This window comes from Natrix helvetica (assembly GCF_964273705.1).
Source record: "Natrix helvetica genome assembly, chromosome: 1".
Classification (NCBI taxonomy): domain Eukaryota; kingdom Metazoa; phylum Chordata; class Lepidosauria; order Squamata; family Natricidae; genus Natrix; species Natrix helvetica.
In genome coordinates, this window is record NC_138548.1 from 356,120,088 (window position 1) to 356,143,099 (window position 23,012).

At 38.8% G+C, this 23,012-nt stretch overlaps 2 protein-coding genes across 2 annotated transcripts in view; both read right to left on the reverse strand.

Annotated features, from left to right (window-relative positions):
• The window catches only part of LOC309384270 (uncharacterized protein), a 122,040-nt gene extending 113,803 nt beyond the window's left edge, over positions 1 to 8,237 (reverse strand). The window contains exon 1 of the transcript XR_014174000.1: positions 8,164 to 8,237. The gene's annotated coding sequence lies outside the window, so the exon portion shown is untranslated. The remainder of the gene's footprint in view (positions 1 to 8,163) is intronic.
• LOC309384266 (uncharacterized protein) overlaps positions 1 to 23,012 on the reverse strand; it is a 162,943-nt gene that overhangs the window by 34,029 nt on the left and 105,902 nt on the right. The window lies entirely within an intron of this gene.

Below are 23,012 nucleotides of genomic sequence, written 5' to 3' on the forward strand. Positions count from 1 at the left end.
TCTCTCAAACAGCTGCTGAAGGAGGATCAGATTTGTATGGTTTTCTGCAGGGAATGAAAAATATTTCGATTTCTGGCCGGATTTTCTTCCTTTTCAACATTGATTGTTATTTACAGTTGTTCAGACTGTGCTCTTATTGGCATCCTGTTCATCTGTAAGATACAAAGAAAAGTATAACTTTAATTTTTTGTAAAATGAGTAGAGATGTGTTGAAAAAAGAATGAAAGTATACTTTTGCTCATGGAAGTCCTCAGCTGCAAATAAGGACTGAAAATACTGTCTACAACCCATCTGGTGACATCCTTGTTCAAATAGTCCTCACTTAACCTACCGCAATTGGAACTGGTATTTGCATCACTAAGCAGCTCAATCATTAAGCATCATCTCACATGACAGTGCCAATTTACATCTGTTCCTCTGTAGTTTTTAAGCTAATTACTGTGGGTTGTTAAAGGCAATTTCATATGACCGTGACTTGCAATTTCCTGCAGTATACCCACTGATGTTGCTTGTCAGAAGCTAGCTGGGAAGGTCACAGATGGGGATCATAAGTGTGGGATGCTGCGGCCATCATATATGTGCTATTGGCAGAACCCAAATTGGTGCAACTCCTTTTCCTGCACCTCAAGGGCCTCACATGAACCCTATCTGACAAACTATCTCCAAGATCTTTTTAGATCAAAACCTCCCTGGAGGTGGGATGAAGAAGGGGCAGCGTCTCATCAGACCCAGGGGGAAGCAACAGGTCCCTCGCAGGTCGGAGATTTGCCCTCTGAATCAGAGTAGGGGCGGAAGCATGGCAACATGGCTGTACAAGAAGCTGACTTCCAGCCAAAGCAACTGAAGAGGAGTGTGAGGAAGATATGAAAGATCGATAAGAAAATTCATCTAATCCACAGTCATAAATCAAACTTGGAAAAGGCAAAGAATCTTGAGAGCATAAATAATATTGATGATCAGATCAGGATTTTTTCCAAAAGAAAGAAAGAAAAGGAAAGATGGAGGGTTGAAACACTAGCCTCCCCCTACCCCCAAAAGCCATTTGTTTGAAACAATTAAGACAGAAAGGGTGAAAGCAGACAAAAGTGACAAACCCACTCAAATAACAACTCTAAATTTGGTTTTCGACTTGAAAAGATTGTGTTTTTAAAGGAGCCTAGGAGCGTGAAGATTTACTGCGTTCAAGTGTCTTTTAACTAACATATTGTAAGCAACCCCAATTAAGGAGAGATGGAATGCAACAAGGGGAAAAGATCAAGAAAAAAGCACTATCTCCTCACTGACAACTGATAACCTAATCTTGAGAGGTGAAAAGTAGGAAGGAAAAAAATAATAATAAAAAAAATCAAGAACTGGGAAATACGAAGTTTTCTTTCTTTCTCTCCTTTTTTATTCTGCAAAAGATCAAGATGGCTCCAGCTTCTCTTCTGTTTTCACAGTAGTTGAATTAACTAAATTTAAGGTGGACCAGAACCTCGAAGTAAAATTTGTATAACTAACTGCAATTTTAGAACTGGACATTAAGGAAGAACAAAAGACCAAGATGGCTCCCGTCGCTCTTCCCCACAGCAGCTGAAGTAGATAAATTTAAGGTGGACCAGAACTCTGAAATAAGAACTGTATTTGGAACTGGACATCATGGAAAGCTGGGAATTTGAAGAACTGCGTGAAATTATAAAAAATATGCATAAATCATTAAAAACAAGCCTAAATAGAATTCTGAACCCAGAGAAGAAGCAAAGAAGAAGGGGGCAAAGATAATGAAGAGGTAGAAACGGTGGGAAATAAAAAGCAGACAAAAAATTCCATAGGGCTTGGCAGTGATATAGGGAAAATTGTAAAAGGGGGATGTGTCCCAACAAAAGGGAAAAAAAAGCAGACAAAAGAGGTTTTGGAGGTTGTCAGGGGCACAAAGAAAATTGAAGGAGGTTACGTCCCAACAAAGAGAAATATAAAAGATCCCTTTGATGGTGGCTTGGGGAAAATTGAAGAGGGTAAACGTGTCAAAAGAAAAAAGAAAATGGAGATGGCTGGAACAGAGAAGTGAGACAAAAGACTTACTAGGAAAAAATTAGACAACTAGAAATTGTTATATGGGAAAATATAAAGCTAAGGGGTTTATTCCTAAATATAATAATAAAATGGAGTTGATAACGGGTTGAATATGATAATGGAAAGATAGTTTAAAAAAGGTTAAAATATATGGAGGATGTAAGGATGTATAATTATATAAATATAATGATGAGAATAGCTGGGAATTGTAACCAGGTCTACATCTCAAACAAAATTAGGCTGGGGTGATGTGGGGGGTTTAAAAGTACAATGATGAAGGGAGATCACTTCCGGTCACAGAAGGTGACGGACGTTGTAGTCCGCTGTTCGTCTCTCTGGTGGGCTCCTTTGAGGAGCACAGGGGGTCTCGGAGGGGCCACCTGCCGCAGGGCAGCTTGCTGGAACCCCCCAGATTCGGCAGCAGCCGGCGGGGGTATTTCCAGCCTCACCCCTGGAGCCGGGGAACGGAGGGGGGGCATGGAACAGCATTTGGCTGTCTGCCCTTTCGCCGGAAGGAGTTAATTAAGGAGGAGTGGCTGGAATGTGGGTGGCGAGAGATCCATCCTAATCTCCTTAATTATCGCTAATGGATAAGCAGCAGACTATTGTAAATTCGGGTTTAATCTATTTGAAGCTGAAGATTAGAGGGTGGTTTCTCTTTCTCTTTATCTCCCTCGGATAAAGCGGCATTTGAATTATCTCTCTCTATATCGGAATGGAGAGAGAATAAAGGTTGACTTGTCACCTGTATTAACTATGTGAGAAAGATTCGTATCACAACTGCAAGAGGTGATTGCTGAGCTGTTTTCTTAAAGGAAAAAAAAACTTTATGGCAATCTTTGTTCTTCTCCCTGTGAAAGGAGGAGCCAAGATACCTCCCCTCTATCTTCGTTTTTGTACTTACAAATGAAGTCTGCCTTTTGAAACTACCTTTGAAAAAAATCTCTGGCATTGTATTATTACCTCCCCTGAAGGACCCCTGGATCTCTCCTGTTATATGGTCTTTCTGGATTCTGATTATTTGATTTTCCCCTTTCTGGTGTGCCTCCGTGCTTTGGAACTGTGATGGAGAACTAACTTTTCACTTTCGGATTTGCCTGCCTCCTTGGATCGGCACAACTGCGCACTCCACTGACGCCATTTCTTTTGTAAAATATTTATACCATCTCTGAACTCAGATAAATGGGACCCAAAAAACCACCAACGGGCAAGTCATTCTCGGCTCCCACTTCTGCCACCTCCAGCCCAAGTACGCATCAGACGAAAAGTACTTCATTGTTACAACAAGAAGGGACTGGAGAGAGCTCAAAAGACTTATCCGTTACCCAAATGTTTCAGGAAATTATGAGAGGTCAAAATGAGTTGAAAAAGGAGGTGACAGATCTCAAAGAGGAACTCAGAGCTGTACAATACCATATAACAGAAAACAAACAAAGAATTAAGGTGTTGGAGGAGGGGGCGGCTGGGCTGGGGGAGGAGGTTAAGGCAGTCCGGAAGGGGAATTTAGAATTGGAAAATTTTATGGCAAAATAGAACTTGAAATAATGTCCTTTTTTCTCAGATTCCAGAACCTACCAGAGACAGAAAATGAAGATCTTAAGGATATTGTGAGTACAATTTTAGCAGAATATATTAAGAGAGACAAAGAACAGTTGTGGTGGGATATGGATTTGGTTTACAGGATTAATTCAGCATATGCTAGAGCATATAATGTTCCAAGGGAGGTACATGTTAAATTTCTTAGGAGGACCACGAGGGATGAGGTGCTAGGGGCTCAAAGGGGGTACCACTAAAATATAAAGACAAAGAAATTACCATTCTGAAGCAAATTCCGAAAAAAATAAGAGAGAAAAGGAGGAAGTACTCCTCCTTATCAAAGAAATTATATAATAAAGGAGTTTGGTTTAGATGGTTATTGCCAGAGGGAATGTTGATCTTTTGGGAGGGAAACAGAATTAGAATTAATACAGTGGGGGAGGCAGAAGCCTTCATTAAAAAACACAGTTCTCTCCTAGAGGACGAAAATATGGGAGGTAGTGAAAAAGGTAGTAATGTACAAGATATGAAGGAGGGAGGGGCTGTAGCTCCATCTGGGGACAGGGAGGAAGGAGCAATATCGAAAAGGCTCAGGTCACAAAAATAAATGCATTTGAATTATTATTGTAATTGTTGATATACTAGAAAGTGACAAAAAAAGAGATGATTGAACACATGGTTGATATAATGTAGAACAAGATTCTGTTTTTGCTTATCTTTTATACATTGTCTTTAACATTGTAAAAATTGTGAGATTTGGAGGGATTTCTACCACTGGCACGAGAGCTGCCAAAATTTTCTATCTACCCTTTTACCTTTTCCCTATAAATGTATAAAAACCAAAAATAAATAAATAAATAAAAAAGTACAATGATATATGTATATGTATACTTTTTTGTCCTATTTTTTAAAAAAGAGGAAGATATGTGTTAAAATAAAATATATTATATTGAAAAGGAATTATAAATACCATCATCATAAAAGGGAGCTCGCTCAGAAGCTGAAATACACCAAGTAAATGAGACGAAGGGTGTGAAGTAGAGGAGAGAAGTAAGGGAAGAAGAGAGGGATAGGAGAGAGGGCGGGGGGAAGAGGAGAGAAAGGAGGAGTGGAAAGGGGAGAGAGGAGAAGGAGAGAGGAAAGGGAAGTAGAGAAGGGAAGGGAGGAAATAGGGAAGGGGAGGAGAGAGGGACAGAGGGAAGAGAGGAGGTAGGGAGGGAGAGGAGAGAGGGAGAAGAAAGTGATGGATAACGTACTAATATGGTGTACAGAGAGCAGAAGAGCCAATAATTGTTTTAGGGAGTTGATGGTAAGATGAATTGACGTAAACATTTAATAATACATTACGATGTTGGCTATGTAATACTATACATGTGATTTATATGTTATGAAAATGAAAAAATAAAACTTTATATAAAAATAAATGTAATGGGAGACTTCAACTACCCTGATATCAACTGGGAGAAAAAGCCTACAGCAAGTAGGAAATTGAATAGATTCCTAACCAATTTAGCTGACAACTTTGTCATCTAAATGGTAGAGGAGGGACCTAGAGGAAAAACTATACTCGACCTAATTCTTACTAATAGAGAAGCGAAAGAAGGAGTTGAAGTTGTTGGAACCTTGGGTAAGTGACCATGTCTTACTGGAATTCAATATAATGCAAACACAAGCAATAGAATAAAATCCAACAAGTGTCTTAAACTTTAGAAGAGCTGATTTTAAGAAATCCAGAGCCTAAGCAAAATTTCATGGATAAAAATCCTAAAGGAGAAAACAATGCAAGGAGTGTGGGAAATAATGGAAAATCTATATAGATAAAAGTGAAATACCACTCACGCATTATCACAAAATCTCCAGAACCGTAAAGCCTACAAACCTCAAATTTGCCATGTACAGGTGAAACTCGAAAAATTAGAATATCGTGCAAAAATTCATTTATTTCACTAAATGCAACTTAAACGGTGAAACTAATATATGAGATAAGACTCATTACATGCAAAGCAAGATAGTTTACGCCGTGATTTGTCATAATTGTGATGATTATGGCTTACAGCTCATGAAAACCTCAAATCCACCATCTCAGAAAATTAGAATATTACATGCAATCAATAAAACAAGGATTGTACAGTAATCCAACAATCATTGAACCTGGTTTTGTGCTTTTGGCAAAAGTTGCTCTCATTAGAAAAGAGGACTTTGGACCACGGAGCAACAGGACTTTGGACCACTATGCTTCATTAAGACCAGGGTCAACGCAGCCGTCTACCAGGAGATTTTGGAGCACTTCATGCTTCCTTCCGCAGACGAGCTTTATGGGGATGCTGATTTCATTTTCCAGCTGCCCACACTGCCAAAAGCACCAAAACCTGGTTCAATGACTGTTGGATTACTGTGCTTGATTGGCCAGCAAACTCATCTGACCTGAACCCCATAGAGAATCTATGGGGCATTGCCAAGAGAAAGATGAGAGACATGAGACCAAACAATGCAGAAGAACTAAAGGCTGCTATTGAAACATCCTGCTTCCATAACACCTCAGCAGTGCCACAGGCTGATAGATTCCATGCCATGCTGCATTGAGGCAGCAATTGCTGCAAAAGGGGCCGAAACCAAGTACTGAGTACATATACATGCTTATCCTTTTCAGAGGTAAGATATTGTTCTATGTGCAATCCTTGTTTTATTGATTGCATGTAATATTCTAATTTTCTGAGATGGTAGATAAAAAAAGAAAAAAGTCAGGGAAACAATCAGTCCACTATTGGCAGATGATGGCAAGGAAGTGACGAGAAGTAGAGACATGGAAGAGCTACTTAATTCATTATTTGCATCTATCTTCAGGCAAAAAGAAAAAATAGCCAAACCTACCAAAAACAGAACTGTAAAAGGCAGACTAGGAATACAAATTAAAACAGGCAAGAAAATGGTAAGAGAACACCTGTCCATTCTAGATAAGTTGTAATCATCGGGACCAGATTGATTACAGAGTTTTGAAGGAGCCGGCAGACATGATCTAAGAACCCTTCAACCATATCTTTCAACGATCTTCATGCAGCAAGGAACTACTGGTGGATTGGAAAAGATCTGATGTAGTTCCCATCTTCAAAAGAGGGGAGAAAAATAGATCCATAAAACTACAGGCCAAATAGCCTGACATCACTACCTGGGAAGATCCTGGAAAAGATTTGCAAACACCTAGAAGCAAGCAAATATATAACCAGAAGTCAATATGGGTTTGTCAAAAACAGGTCATTCCAAAGAAATGTTATTTCATTCTTACACAAAGAGACTAAATTAACAGACCAATCAAATACATAGTATCATTGAATTTCAGTAAGGCAATTGACAAAGTAGACCATAAGCTACTTCTTGGTAAATTAGAAAAATGTGGGATAGGTACATCCTTCTACACAGATACATTCATAACTGGCTGACAAACCACATTCAAAGTGTAGTCCTTAATGGGACTATATCTATACAGAGGGAAGTAAGCAGTGGGTATCCCAAGGTTCTGTTTTAGTATCTTCTTTTATGAAGATATTAAATATCTGCGTAAATGCCTTAGATGAGGGGATTGAATGGGAATGGAAAAAGAAGATTTTACACTTATGCAAGAAAAACAAAAGGTACTGGTACGGAATAGGCAGAACCTGATTCAAGCAGTAACTATGAGAGGACACTTGAAGTCCTAGTGGACAATCATTTAGATATGGGCCAGCTGTGTATTGCAGTGGCCAAAAAAAGCCAATGCAATACTAGGCTGCATTAACAGAGAGATAGAATCAAGATCATGTGAAGTACTAGTACCACTTTATAAAGAGTAAGACCACACTTAGATGATTGCAGACAGTTTGGTCACCATATAATAAAAAAGATGTTGAGACTCTGGAAGAAGGCAGAAAAAGAGCAACAAAGAGGATTAGGGGGCTGGAGGCTAAAATAAAAAGAAGGGTGGCAGGAATTGGGTATGTCTAGTCTAGTGAAGGGAAGGACTAGGGGAGACATGATAGCCATCTTCCAATACTTGAGGAGTTGCCCCAAAAGAGGGAGGGGTGTCAACCTATTCTCCAAAGCCCCTGAAGGCAGGACAAGGAACTGCATGGAAACTCATCAAAGAGAGAAGTAACTTCAAACTAAGGAGAAATTTCCTTACACTGAGAACAGTGAACCAGTGGAAGGGTTTCCCTTCAGAGGTTGTGGGAGGTCCACCAGTGGCTTTTAATCAGAGACAGGACAGCCATTTGTCTGAAATGATATTGGGTCTCCTGCTTGATCAGGGCGTCTGTATAGAAGACCTGCAAGGTCCCTCCCAGCTCTGTCACAAACCCTCCAGTGATGGGAGCACCCACAACCTCTGGAGGGAAGCCATTCCCAAAGAACCCACCTTCACTTGGAAGAGACTTTTCCAATCTTCCCACCAAGAGGAAAATTGCAGCCACCAGTTTCACAGCCTGCAGCACCAGTGGGCTTAAATTCAGGGAGGGAAGGAACCTGCAGCAGCAGCAGCTGAGATGCTTCAGCCCAGTTGCTTCTCTGCTTCCAGGACTCTCCTCCCACCTGCACTCCGCTCACCTTCCAGCTTCTGCTTCGACCACGGGAAGAGCACAAAAGCCGCTCTGCACACCTCCTTCCTCCCATGAGTCATCCGGAACAGGAAGTTTAGCTGTTCCCAAAGGTGCTTTTTTCAAAAGGCAACTGGATTTTCTTTCTTCTACTCTTCCTGTCGCTTTCCAACCTTTCTAGCAACACAGTACTCGATGGTTTTAACTCTTTTAAGCACAACAACTAGTATTATCCTCTTTCTAGGCACATGTTTTGCCTGTTTAAGCACCATCTCCAGATAGGAGGCAGAAAAAAAATCCTTCTCCAGTTTCTACTTAAGGCAACAAGTTTCCACTGATTAAATGCTATCAAGTGGTTTTTGACTTCTAGCAACCGACTTTGCAGCTGAGCCTAGTGAAATAGTGAAATGTGATGTTACTTAACCTTGTGAAGATTAACTATGTGCCCAGCCCTAAATGTTCATGAAGGTTTTACAGAATTACACAATCAGCTTTCTTAGGGGTGACTCTCAGTGGATATCAAAACCTCTTTACATGCCAAAACTTTATGACTCTGAGGCTCCCAGGATTTTAGGGCATGGCAGCAGCATCAGGCCAGACCCTCCAGGGGAAGGAGCTTCACTCCTGCTGGCCAGGGCTGCATCCAAGAGCATCAACCACCAAGCTTCATTCTTGGAGGAGGAAATTTTATATCTACTAAATGCCAGGTGTAAATTCTGTAAATTTGCTTGCACTGAAGTCTCCCATTAGGTCACACAGAGAAACATATGCAGCAGGACCTAGAAAATGGAGCCTAAGAAAGATGGCATGATTGCCTATATATGGTAGAAGAAAATCCCCCCCTCCCCATATGTCTATTTATCTTTTTATTGTATAGAGGGTTGTTTTTTATATATTCTGCTATTACCCTCATGTTAATTTTAATGTGTCTTAGAGAAATGCAACTTTCAGTTTCCTCCTCCTACATCCTGAATGTCTTCCAGATTTTGAGGCCAGAATTTCCTAGCCAGCATCTCCTTTGCACAAAATATCTGTGAGTCATAAGCAGAGTTTCTGAGTGGCCCCAGTAAGTTGCTGAAAAATACATGGTAAAAAAAATATGCACAGAAGTTGTAGCTCAAGAAGAAAAAAGCATTGTGGTTTTGAGTCCTGGGTTCTTAAGTTCATGAACAACCCCTGCTGTGATCTTGTCTTCTTGGAGGTGCTGCTTGTTACCCTGGTGGTAGCAGCACCAAGATGCCTCTTATTTGTTCCAAATTTGTTACATCTTGAAATCCCCATAACTTTAACCTTAAACCCATCGTCCCTGTCCTACTGTCCCCATTTATTCGTACCCATTTCATTCATGCTCATGTTTATTCTTATAATTATCTTGTAAACGATTGACAAATCAAACAAATGAAATAATAAATAAGTAAACAAACAAACAAACAAACAAACTGCCTTGGTGTTGGTCCTGTGAAAAAGACATTATATGGTGGAAAACATTGCATTTCTAAAAAAAGGCATTAAATAGCTTTTGTGAATGAAAAAACAGGTATTGTCCACATTGCTGTGAAAGAGGGTTTTTTGGTTGGATGTTCTGCTATTTCCCTCGTGTTTGTTTTAATATCCCCTTAATATTTATTTCGAATCTGCACTTAATCTTTCATCGTGACATAAACTATTATTATGTTTATACTCTGAACCACACCCATTGCTCTTTCTTGCCTTCTGGGGCTTTGGTTCTATGCATCAGACATCTCCAACAGAAAAAAAGAAGTCACATTCATTGCAATGAACTCTTGCAGTATCCAGCAAAGACCTAAGTTCTTCCAAGTTCTTCTGTTTCCTGTCTTACTGCCCCACTTTATTCCCTCCCAAAATCACAAATCCATGGCTGATAAATATAATTTGTCCCCACTGGGGTAGTTTTTTAAAAAATAATTATATTAGTAGGGTTTTTTTATACATCCGTAACAGCTTGGTAAACAATGTATTGTTTGGGTCAATGTATTTTATACACAACACTAATAATAATATTGTTTAGGTGTACATAATAATACCTTTCAACTTCTCACATTTACGTGGCTATAGTAATGTTGATGTATTCTATTATGTATCAATACACATACTATTCGCAATTTCTACTTTCTACCTGTTTTTTAATCTTTAATGAAGCATTTGCTATCTTAAGTATTCTATGTCTATCCATCATCTTTTGCTCTTTTTAGTATTTCAGTATTTGTAAGAAGTTAGCCCCCACCCCTCTCCTAAAAAAATGAAATCTTCTAGGAACAATTAAAAAGGCACAATATTATACCTCTCTGCATGAGAAAAGGAGAAACATGATCTTGGAAAGCAGTCCCCACCTTGGTTAACAGCCGCAGAAAGACTGGGCCACCTTATCTACAACACAATAGATCTTCACCCTCAGGACATAATAGGATTAGCCCTCTACCCATCTAGCAACAGAACTCATCACATGAAACCTGGGGAGATTGGATCACTCAAGCAAGGCTCAACCAAGCCTGGAACTCAAGACAACCAATCAGAATACATTTCTTACATAGAAACAGGACACAAAGCTCCTCCTAGGTTACTTTTTGCTCTGTGGCATTAAGGTTCAAGCAGTCATATCTCGCTGCTAATCCCATGGGGGAGGATGCATTCCCCTCAGGCAATTCCCTCACTTGAAGAGATAGCAGAAAAGAGATCTCAAAACACCCAGCCCCGACTGTGACTCACAAACGATGTTGCCCAGTTGTCCAATAAAGCAGGATATGTTGCACTGGTGGTCTCATGAGTAGGAGTCCCAGGGCTCATTGTATGCAATTTTAAAAATACTAAATAGCCTGGATTGCACACTGGTAACCTCAATTTGGACTCACAAATCCTAAATGAACTAAGGTAAGAGTAGTAACCAACCCTTGGAAATGGGCAGCCTTTAGTTATTTAAAGGAAAACTATGTCTGTGAAGTATTTAGGACTTTTGCTTGCTTGAAACCTGATTGGAAGCTCACAGAAAGTGATATCTGACCTCTGAAAATAATCGGCATTAAAAAAATTGGATACTATAAATTTATTTCCAGAACTTTTGTCCTGGCTGCTACACCTTTGTGGCTGAAAGCTCTCCTTTTGGGAGCAACTGAAGGAATAATTTCCTGCTGCCTGTATGAGTGCCTTCCCCTTTGCATCAGAACAATTAAAAGCACCCATCAAGTCTCTCTGATCTGATCAATTTTTAATCTTTTGCCAATAATGTGTTCCACACACATCTTTTGGGAAAAGGGAGGGATTGTAAGAAGTTAGCACCCACCCTTTCCCAGAAGAATGAAATATTCTAGGAAATATTAAAAAGGCAGAACATTACACCTCCCTGGATGAGAAAAGGAGAAATATGCTCTTGGAAAGCAGGTCCCCCCTGTGAAGTTCCCAAAAGATGACCTAATTAATTTAAGAGCCTCGAGACAAAGTTCAAAAGAAATCCATTCATTTATTAGGATCAACATTTTGGCATGTTCTTCTGTGGAGCTGAAACTGATTTCCACTTAGTGGCATCTGAACTTTACCCCTGTCTCCTCTCCCCTCTGTCTGTGTCATAAATCACATTCACCAACAAGGTATTACGTCAGGTTATGGACATGCACATTTCACATGCCAGCTGCAAGAATATGGGACCTGACTCTGCCCAAAAGTATGCATGGAATTCTCCCTTCTCTATGTCGACTTGATAGTAGACATGGAAATGCTTTATAAGTTGACATCACCTTTGTTAACAGCCGCAGAAACACTGGGCCACCTTATTTACAACACAAAAGATCTTCACCCTCAGAACATAATAGGATTAGCCCTCTATCCATCTAGCAACAGAACTCACCACATGGAACGTGGGGAGATTGTATCACCCTGTAAGGCTCAACCAAGCCTGGGACTCAAGACAACCAATCAGAATACATTTCTTACACACGAACAGGAAGCTCTAAAGCAGCCCAAGAGTGGGTATACATCTCCCTCTCTCACACACACCCATGTGCTCATTTTGCCCAGGGCCTCAAACCATGTGGTCCTGTCCACCATTAAACCATCTTTCCAAGCAGCCTTAAAAGAAGCCCTGAGAGAGGAATGAAAGAAATAGAAGCATCTCCCATGTGTTGGGAAGACAGCTTTACATTATCTTACCTCCACATTCACAGCAATGCTGCCAATACCCATTTCTTTCATTCTCAAAAGTTATTTAAAGAGCAGCACAATGCTTTTTTAGAAATGAAACATTTTCCACCATATAATTTCTTTCTCACCTCTCCAACACCAAGGCTGTTGCAACAAATTTGTCAGCATCTTGGAGCTGCTACCACCGGGGTAACAAGCAGGCACCTCCAAGAAGAAAAAATCACAGCAGGGTGTTGGAAGAGAAATCCATCTGGTTCAGTTCCAAGCCGGGTTTTTCTTTATTTATTTTTTATTTTCTTCGAATTTCTAGACCGCCCCCTCTCCTGAAAAGGACTCGGTGTTCATGTCTCTTTTGAATATGCACTTCTTGTAGGCAGATTAAGTCGCATTTTAGTTTTTCTAATTTGTGAAATATTTTCCTTCTTTTAATTGCTGAGTTAAGTCCATTTATATTTATTGTAATCATTTTTTCCCCTCCATGTTTATACTTTATGTACAGGATTTATAGCTCTAGTTGATGTGGGTTCTCGTTGTTCTCTGAGATTTACACTGCCCACCGCGCCTTCTTTCTTATCAATTCCGCCTACAGCTCCTTCTACTTTTTCAGTCTCAATTATAGGTGTCTCCAGTGATTGCACCAATAATTCTTCTTTTCCAATTTTCTCAGCCATTTCTCTGAAATGTTCTGCATAGAAAGCTTCTGCCTTGTCAATTGTATCTATTCTGTATCTTTGTCCTTGCCATGTAAATAATAAACCTTCCAGTATGAACCATCTATAATTAATGCCTTTTTTGATCAGAACCTTAGTCAAGAATTGATATTCTTTTCTCTTCTCTCTCACTCTTCTCGGAATTTGTTTCAGCACTACAACCTCCTTGCCTTTGTATTCTAATTTTCTATCTCTCATTTTCTGTAATATTTGTAGTTTGATTGCTTTCTTGGTAAATCTTACATGGACTTCCCTTGGAAGAGCATTTCTCATTGCGTATCTTGTATATACTCAAAATGCTTCATCTATGCCATCCATCATCTTCTCTTGGGATATCTCTAAAACATTTATCAATATCTCAGATATTATCTGTACTAAGTTCTCTCCTCTTTCTTCTTCTATGTTTTGAAATCTTAAAAAAATTCAGACCTATCCATCTCCCATCCTAATATTCCACTGCTCTCCCTTTCCATGTCGCTCACTCTGCTGTCTAACTCCTCAACCTTCTTCTCTTCTTGTTGAACTTTTTCTTCAATTTTTGGACTCTATTTTCATATTCCAACATCCAATTTTGCATATCTTCCATTTTTCCTTCCATTTTAGCTACTTTTTGTTCTATTTTTTGAGTTTGCTGCTCTATGTCCTCAATCTTCTTTACAATGGTCTCTAACTTTTCATCCTTACTATCAGCTCCTGCTTGTAATTTCTGTATCACTTGCATAATTGAATCTAAAGTTATTCCCTTCTCCTTTTCTTGTTGAAGCATCGACTGTATTGATCTTTGTCCTCCTGTTGGTGAGGAGGCGGGGGTTGTTGTTGTAGAACCAACAGGTGTTGTTTTTCTACTCATCTTCTATTTTTTTTCTTCTACAATCTAGTCCAGTTAATATCACAAAGATTTAAACATCAACCTATGAGGATAAAAGTTTATAGGTAAAGTGGAGGGAGAAGAAAAAATGAAGATCTTTCACTTGAAAAGTGAGAAAGAGAAAGGAAAAAGAGAGGAGAGTAAAAAAGAATATTATAAAATAAAAAATAAAAAAGAGAATAGTAAAAAAAATATTCAATCCAATTTACTAATATTTAAGGCAAACCATCCACTTATGTTTAAAATCTTCAAAAAATAAGAATAAAATAGAGAGAGCAACAAAGAGAAAAAAAATCAAAAATCAATACTTCAAAGAGCCAAAAAAAATCACCATCTTCCCAGCAAGATAATATAAAAATAGTATCAAAACTGCCACCAAGCTAGAAAAAAAGAATAGATTCAGTCTCTTCTTTTAAAAGATAAGAGTCTTTCCAAGGTCACTCTGAGCTTTCCCTTAAGGCTTCTATTTAGTCTAAAGTAAGTTTCCAGATACTGAAAGATTCCACAGAAAACAGCTGTTCAAATAAATGTATCTCTGCCTCTCTCAGTCCTGAACCATAGCCTTTAAGGGAGTCAATTCTCTCTAGTAACAATGTTTCAAGTCCACTAGATGGCAGTGTTAATTGTATCAACTCTCAATGCTTGCTTCTTCCGTCTTAAATTTTTTTAAAAACTTTTCTTATAAACAAAATAACACCGATATAACAAGAGTAGCCAAACCAGAAATAAAGGAGAAAAGAATCTTCAGGGCAATTAAGATTTAAGTGTATTCAAAGCCCTCCACAAGGTCCAAAATTAAAAGCATAAAAAGTGCAGTAAGCCAATCCACATTGAATTATGATGAGAGTCCAGCCTGGCTTCCGAAAGTAAAAAGGGGGGGGGGGAGAGCTTTAATTGGTAAACTGATATCCACCGCTTTTCTCTCTAGTCAGCCTCATTTTAAGTTAAGTTTCCAAATTCAAGGTGTTCTCTTTCCAATAGAAAAAGGGGTTTAAAAACTCTCACCAACACGACATGCTTCTCTTCTGTGCTTGCGTGTAGGGGCTGTCAGCAGCTTCAGCAGCCTAGTGGCTGACTCGCGATCGCTGGCAAAGGGGGCTTTTTCCGGATCACCAGAGACTTTGCGAATGTCTCTGGGACCACTGAATCTCCCCCTACCTTTCACCGTCTTTCGGGATGGCTTAGACTCAGATTGAGTCATCCAGATGATCCAAATTAGACGGCTATTCCAGAGAGATTGGAACAGAAATCTTCTCACTGTGACCTCCAATGATTGGATTTCTTTTGAACTTGGAGGCTCGTAAATTAATTAGGTCATTTTCTGGGAACTTCACACCTGGAAGTGCTGGGGACAGATTATACATATATACATACCCTTGTTTCCCTCTTTTGGACCCCAAAATAAGCATCAAGTCTTAGTTTCGGGAAATGTCTTATTCTGCAGGGAATGAAAAATATTTCGATTTCTGGCTTGATTTTCTTCCTTTTCAACGTTGATTGTTATTTACAGTTGTTCAGAGTGTGCTCTTATTGGCATCCTGTTCATCTGTAAAATGCAAAAAAAAGTGTAACTTCAATTTTTTGTAAAATGGTTAGAGATGAGTTGAAAAAAGAAGAAAAGTATACACCAGTTTTGCTCATGGAAGTCCTCAGCTGCAAATAAGGGCTAAAAATACTGTCTACAATCCCTCTGGTGACATCCTTGTTCAAATAGTCCTCACATAACGTACCACAATTGGAACTGGTATTTGCATCACTAAGCAGCTCAATCATTAAGCATCATCTCACATGACAGTGCTAACTTACATCTGTTCCTCTGTAGTTGTTAAGCTAATTACTGTGGGTTGTTAAAGGCAATTTCATATGACCGTGACTTGCAATTTCCTGCCAGTATATCCAATGATGTTGCTTGTCAGAAGCTAGCTGGGAAGGTCACAGATGGGGATCATGAGTGTGGGATGCCGCCGCCATCATATATGTGCAACTATTGGCAGAAACCGAATTGGTGCAACTCCCTTTCCTCTCCTGAAAAACCACAGTCCCTGCTGACATGCCATCACAGAACAAATCCTAGGATTATCACAAATTTTGTGGATCAGGTGCATTTCTGCTTCTACTGTGCCATAGTAACTCAGAAAGCTCAGGGAAGAAGTGGTAAGTAAGGACTACCTGTGCAACCAAAGATGGATTAAGCACAATTTAAGCAGGAAATACGATACTTATTGGCAAGACATGGAAGTAAAAAAACTTGTAAATTTTATTCATCTGTCATTTTCAATACACATATGGATTACAACTATATCTAGAGGACAACATCAAGATATAATGGGGAGAGGGGGAGCCAACGTTGCGACGATATGGGCGTGCGGTATCGATGCTCTGAGACCGCAGCCAATACTTTTGCTGCTGGGTGGTCCAATCGAACCTAAACCATCCCGAAGAGACAGTAAACAGGAAGAATACATCTTGCTGACCTCAGGGATATCGCAAAATCCCTGAAAGAAGCAAGAGAAATTCTTCAAGCCAGCAAAAAAAAATCCAGCCAAGGTTGACAAAGTCAGGGCGGCTCCAAAACGGAAGGATATGTGTCTCCAGCTGGTGAGGAACTTTTACTGTTTTAAAAAGGAACTGCCTATAAAAACTGAAAATTAATATAAATTGGAGAACAGAAGAATCAAGCAGCGGAATTAAATTTGGAATGGTTTTGGACAATGGTTATCTTAGTTTTTAAATGCTATCTTCATGGATGGAATTTATGCAAGCCTTTTGAAATGGATAGATTAAGTTTTCTTCTTCTATTTTTTCTTTTATTGTTCTCTGTAACCTATGGACTAAAGCTTTCTTCCTTCATTGCTGTGGGTATTTTTCTAATTCATTTATAGATTGGACTCTTTTTTATAACTTGAAATACAAAAATGATACAAAAGAAAATTAGATTTTCAACAGTATTACCGCTGCTCGAAGGCTGGGAGGGTTTGTTGATTGGAGTTTCTGAATTGAAAATGGAACACTTTTTTCCTCTCCACTGATTGTTTTGACTTGGCACTACAGGGTTTCACTGCTTGGCTACAGAGAGTGATAAGAAGGGAAGCACAGAGATGTCCCTTTGAAGTATATTTTTAATCAGAGAAAAGTGAAAACAAACGTTCTTTGTGAATCTATGCTTTAATTTTATTAACCTTCCAAGCTAGAGCAGCTGTGTTTGTTAGAATGGCACAATTAAAAAAAATAGAAATCTCAAGTTTACAAAAGATACTTTCAGAAATACAGAAATTATCAAATACATATGAAAGAATAGAGAAAAAACTGGAAGATTTAGAGCATATAACAACAAAATATGATGAAGAAATTGAGGATGTCTATCAAATGCAAAACAAGGTGGTTAAAACACAAAAAATTGAAGTGGAAAATGAATATAAAGAGATTAAACCTGCTGATATTTATGGTGATTGGTTTGTCTCTAAAAATGGAAAGAATGGAATACTGAAAGAGGAATTAAATGGAGAGGAAATTTATTCCAGAGGGCAAGATACAGAAGAAGAAAAAAACAAAGAATCTATGGATTTAAAGAGAGAAATTCTATTAGCAAAAACATTGATAACACTGCTGACAATCAAAGATAAGCTGAATAAGGAAACAGAAAGAGGGCATCAAGATTATATGAGAGATCTTATAAGCAAGGAGTTGCTAAAAGGAGTCTATACAAAGCTGACCAAGAAGATGATTAGAGGACTGGCACCACAAATGGCAGAAGATATGAGACTGTTTTGCTATTGGAAAGATACAGGTTGATAGATGGAAGAATATAATTTAAAACTAGTTATACTTAGTGAAATTTATTGACAATAGATATAGCTTAAATAAATAACTGATAATGTTACTAATGTATACAATGTGTAGTGTTATGATGAGTATAATTGGATATGAATATTGATGGTACCCATGTAAGGAAGATTAGCAATCCCTTTGGATTATACATGAAGGATAATAATAATAATAATAATAATAATAATAATAATAATAATAATAATAATAGAACATTGAACCAACTGATGAACCAACTCAAAAACAAAATGAACTAAAGGACAAGATCATGGAGCATTTTCTGGCTAGGGAGGAAAGGCAACATTTACCATCATTAAAAACTGTCCCTAAGAAAATTTTGGGTCCTATCATGAAAATGGTTAATGCAGTGCTTTCAACAATTGAATCAGGATCCATCTTGGAAACGAATCAGTTAATGTACAGTGCAGTTGTAATAGTCACTAATGAACTAGGCATTAAAATCAAAGCACCTTATCACACAATGGAAAAAGCATCAAAGCCAAAGTGGAAAATCCGATTAGAAAAAAAGTCAAAAAATTAAGGGCAGATGCTAGCAACTTAAAGAACATGCATGAGCAACGGCTTAAAAACAGAAAAATCATAGATCAGCTAATCAGAAGATATAGATTGGATACAAGAAACATCAATGAAGCTGTAGAGATTGTAAAACAGCAGATAACAGCAACAGCTAGAAAAATTGAGAGATATGAGGCATGAATCATTCAATATAAACAAAATCAACAATTTTGATCAGCCTAGCTGCGTTTTTATCAAAGTCTTAATGTGAATGGTGACACCAAAAGTGAAAAACCAGAAAAGCAGGCCACAGCTGAATTCTGGAAAGAATTGTGGGAAAATGCAAAGGACTACAATAAGGAAGCAAAGTGGATATATGACTTTGAGGAAAGCATTGGTAATAAACAAATGCAAGTATTAGAAATAACAACTGAGATGGTCAAAAATCGAGTAAAAAAAGTAAAGAATTGGACATCACCTGGAAATGACCAATTACATGGTTTCTGGCTCAAATATCTGACCAGTTTACATGCAATGTTGGCCAGGCAACTGAATGAAATTTTACAAAATGGTCAAATTGATGAATGGTTGACAACTGGAAAAACATACTTGATTCAGAAAGATGCAACTAAAGGAATAATACCTGAAAACTACAGACCAATAACATGCTTGCCAACAACCTTTAAATTACTCACAGGCATTATTGCAGATAACATTATGGATTATTTGGAAACAAACAACATCTTGCCAGTAGAGCAAAAAGGTAACAAAAGAAGTAGGGACACAAAAGATCAGCTCCTAATTGATAAAATGATATTAGAAAATTGTAAGAAAAGAAAAACGAACTTGAATATGGTCTGGATTGATTATAAAAAGGCATTCGACTCATTGCCACATAGTTAGATCATAAAATGCTTAGAAACAACTGGCATTAGTAAAAATATTACATCCTTCACTGAAAAGGCGATGAAACAATGGAGAACTGAGTTGGCAGTAGGGAATGAGAACTACGGAATGGTTAATATCAAGCGAGGAATTTTCCAGGGTGATTCACTTTCACCTCTTCTCTTCATCGTCGCGATGATCCCACTATCAGTAATCTTTTAAAAAATGAAATTAGGTTACCAAACAGCCAAAGAAGCTGAAAAAAATTCACATTTATTATATATGGATGATTTGAAACTCTATGGAAAGTCAGAAATAGAAATCCAATCACTGACAAACACAGTCCGAGTATTCAGCACCGATATTTCAATGCAGTTTGGCATGGAAAGATGCACCACTTTATCCATAGCATGTAAAGAAGGATGTTGTATTTGTTTTAAATTAAAACTTTAAAAAAAATATTATAAAAAATAATGTAATGGGAGACTTTAACTACCCTGATATCAACTGGGAGACAAACTCTACAGCAAGTAGGAGATTGAATAGATTCCTAACCAACTTAGCTGACAACGTTGTCATCCAAAAGGTAGAGGAGGGAACTAGAAGAAATACTATACTCAACCTAATTCTTACTAATAGAGAAGCTAAAGAAGGAGTTGAAGTTGCTGGAACCATGGGAGAGTGATCACGTCTTACTGGAATTCAATATAATGCAAACACAAGCAATAGAATATAATCCAACAAGTGTTTTAAACTTTAGAAGAGCTGATTTTAAGAAATTCAGAGCCTAAGCAAAATTTCATGGATAAAAATCCTAAAGGAGAAAACAATGCATGGAGTGTGGGAAATACTGGAAAATCTATATATATAAAAGCAAAATACCACTCACACATTATCACAAAATCTCCAAAACCTTAAAGCCTACAAACCTCAAATTTTCCACATATGGTCCTCTTGGTTTCTAGGTGCTCACTAAGAAAGGATTTTTCAAAATGACCATCAGAGCATTAGTATTTCATATATTATTATTAACATACTCTCATGCTAACGAGTTCTACTCCCACTCCTAATCAGAAAAGAAATCTGTTCCAAATGCAAAACACAAGAACAGAAGAGGAGATTCAGTTTCAGTTTTACTTTGACAGCAGGAAGCAGCTGTACTACAGAACAGTTGAGCTAACCAACAGCCAGGCCTCTTCCTGTCTCCTTGCTCACACAGCAAATACTGTTTCACTTTCAAACTAGCCCTCTGATGCTAAGTTCTACTCCCCTTCCCCACCCCAAAAGAGAAGTTTCACTTTCACTTTCATAGCAGCAAGCAGCTTTACTACCGAACAGTTGAGCTAAGCCATGTCCAGGCTCCTTCCTGTCTCCTTCTTGCTCACACAGCAAATACTGTTTGAATTTCCAAACAAACCTCAAATCTCTCAAACACTGACAGGACGCTAGCCAGATGAATACTAATGGATGCTGGTAGGCAGAGGCAGATTTTTCCTCCCATTAGTTTACTCCTCATTTCAGACAAATCTGTTCCTTCTAGTATAACACCAGTTAAAGGGAAAAGAGGCAAAAATGCAGAAAAAGATTTACAGATGTAATTAGGAAAACACAAGTAATGAAAGCTGCACACAAGTATCGTCAAACTCATCCCCAAGTCAGTAGAAAGGCTATTAAAAAGTGTACATCTAATAACCCCTATGCTAATCAGTCACAAATGATTAACCTTGGACTAATAAGTATTTCTCTGGTTTTAAATATGAACCTCAGATTGATTACTCCAGGGAAAAAGTTGTTAATCTCGTACACCGGTTACCCTGTGCCTGATGCCATGCTCTATGTCAGGTTCCTGTTCAGTGAAGCAGAAATAAACAATAAACTACAGAATTCTCAGTGTGTATTGTTTTATCTTCCACGCTCCGGCACAATCCGACAAACACCCAGTGATAAGATATAGTGAGATGAAGTCAAGGCTGAAGCCCAGTGCTCCCCTCCACCTTTGAAACCTTCCCGTGACTCCACCCACCACCCACAGATGCTCACAACAGTCCCAGCCAAGCCACAAACCATGTCGGTTTGCCGCCATGTGCAGGCAGCTGTGCTGTGTTTCAGAATGGCAGATTGAGAGTCCCGGCATAAGGTACAGTGGTGATGCACCTCCCTCCCCTTCAGCCATACCCTGAACCTTACACAGCTTTCTCATCCACCAGCATCCAATAGCAAAGCACTTTTTGTCTGCTGTCTGGAAGTACAATGGATACTTCCAAATGACATCTTTTGGAGTCAGAGAGGTGAAGGAGGAAAATTTTATGCCAACATTCAAAGTGCAGGGGCAGGTCTACCACAGGACAGGGAGTATCATGGCGGGGTCTCAGCAGCAGTCTTCATTTCCCCAGATATACTTCGTTGGTGATGACAACAAGGAGAGAGACATCCGTTGTGGAATCTACTCAGGTGTTAATCCACAACTGGTTAGCCAACTGCAGAAGTTGCTTAAGAACTTAAGGGTGTTATTGATTCTGTTCCTAAGGGCCACAAAGACTTCCAAGTGGTGATTAATGTCAATAGGAAGCCTTCTGGAGAGCACTGAGGTCGGTTCAATGCCCCCATGACCACAGAAGTGGCTGTTCTCATTGTTGGAAAGGATTTTGAGAAGAGATATATTATTCTCCACAGCAGAGAAAACAGGTTGTTACAAATCAGTGAGATGCACCGTGCCTATGAAGCTCTCCGGTACCCTCTGATGTTCTGCCATGGAGACGATGGCTACAACATCAATATACCTCAGTGTGAACCAAACACCAAAGTCCTCTCAAGTTCCTCTCAAGTTCCTCTTCTCTTCCGGTATGTTTTGGACTCTTAAATAGAATGCAACTCTTTCATTTTCAAGTCGAATTGAAATTTTATATAAATTGTAAGTGAGGACTATGGAGAGTGTTAAGTAATTAAGCTCCCTGTTAGGAAAGCGAGTATGTGGTGGTTTCTCTCTAAGTTGCTCTCTTTCCAACCTTCTTCTGGACTCTTCCAACAGGCGTGCAGTTATGTCAGTCAATGTTAGTTCATTTCAGGTTAGGACCTCGAGGGATGATACAAAATCATCAGATGTATATATGCACCTACAGTGTCACGTACATATATCTTCTTCAAATTCTCCCAACATCTTGCTGCAGAATTCTCCCCACAAATATGAACTAACTGTTGGTAAGACAACGTTAGACCAATTATACACAATGCTCGTTCGTTGCATCTTTGAAACTCTGCTATCTTCTTGGCATCATCCTCGTCATCTGGATTCCAAGAATTCACGTCCGGTGGATTCTGTACAGCATCCCACAATTCCTCAGTACGCAGAAGTAGGCTGCACTTCATTGACCAGGAAATATAGTTTGTTCCATCCAACTGGGTTATCAGTGATAAATTTGCTGATGGTGCGTGTGCCATCTTCTCCATAATAGTAAAACACTTATAAATTAAACAGCTATCTGCATACGCTAATGCGTATCAACACCAACTCTCTCTTTAGCTACGTCTGGCACACTCTGGGCCCATAACCAGTGTTAAGTAATTAAGCTCCCTGTTAGGAGAGCGAGTATGCAGAGAAGCATAATGAGAGTGATATGGAATAACACGCACAAACCAGCATACAGAGACACTGAATAGTATAAAAATATAGTAGTTTACTATGTAGAAATATAGAAGTATTCAGAGTCCGGTTAACAGTCTAAGTCATACACAGTTCAGTAATTCAGTTATCAAATAGTCTCAGTTTAACACACAAAGTAGCTGTTGCAAACCACAATAACTCACTTTACACCGACCAGCTTCTAACAAACAGAGAGAGAGAGCTCTAACAACCATTCTGGCTCCCTCTTATGGCTGCTTGAGGTAATTAACCAATTAATCTCT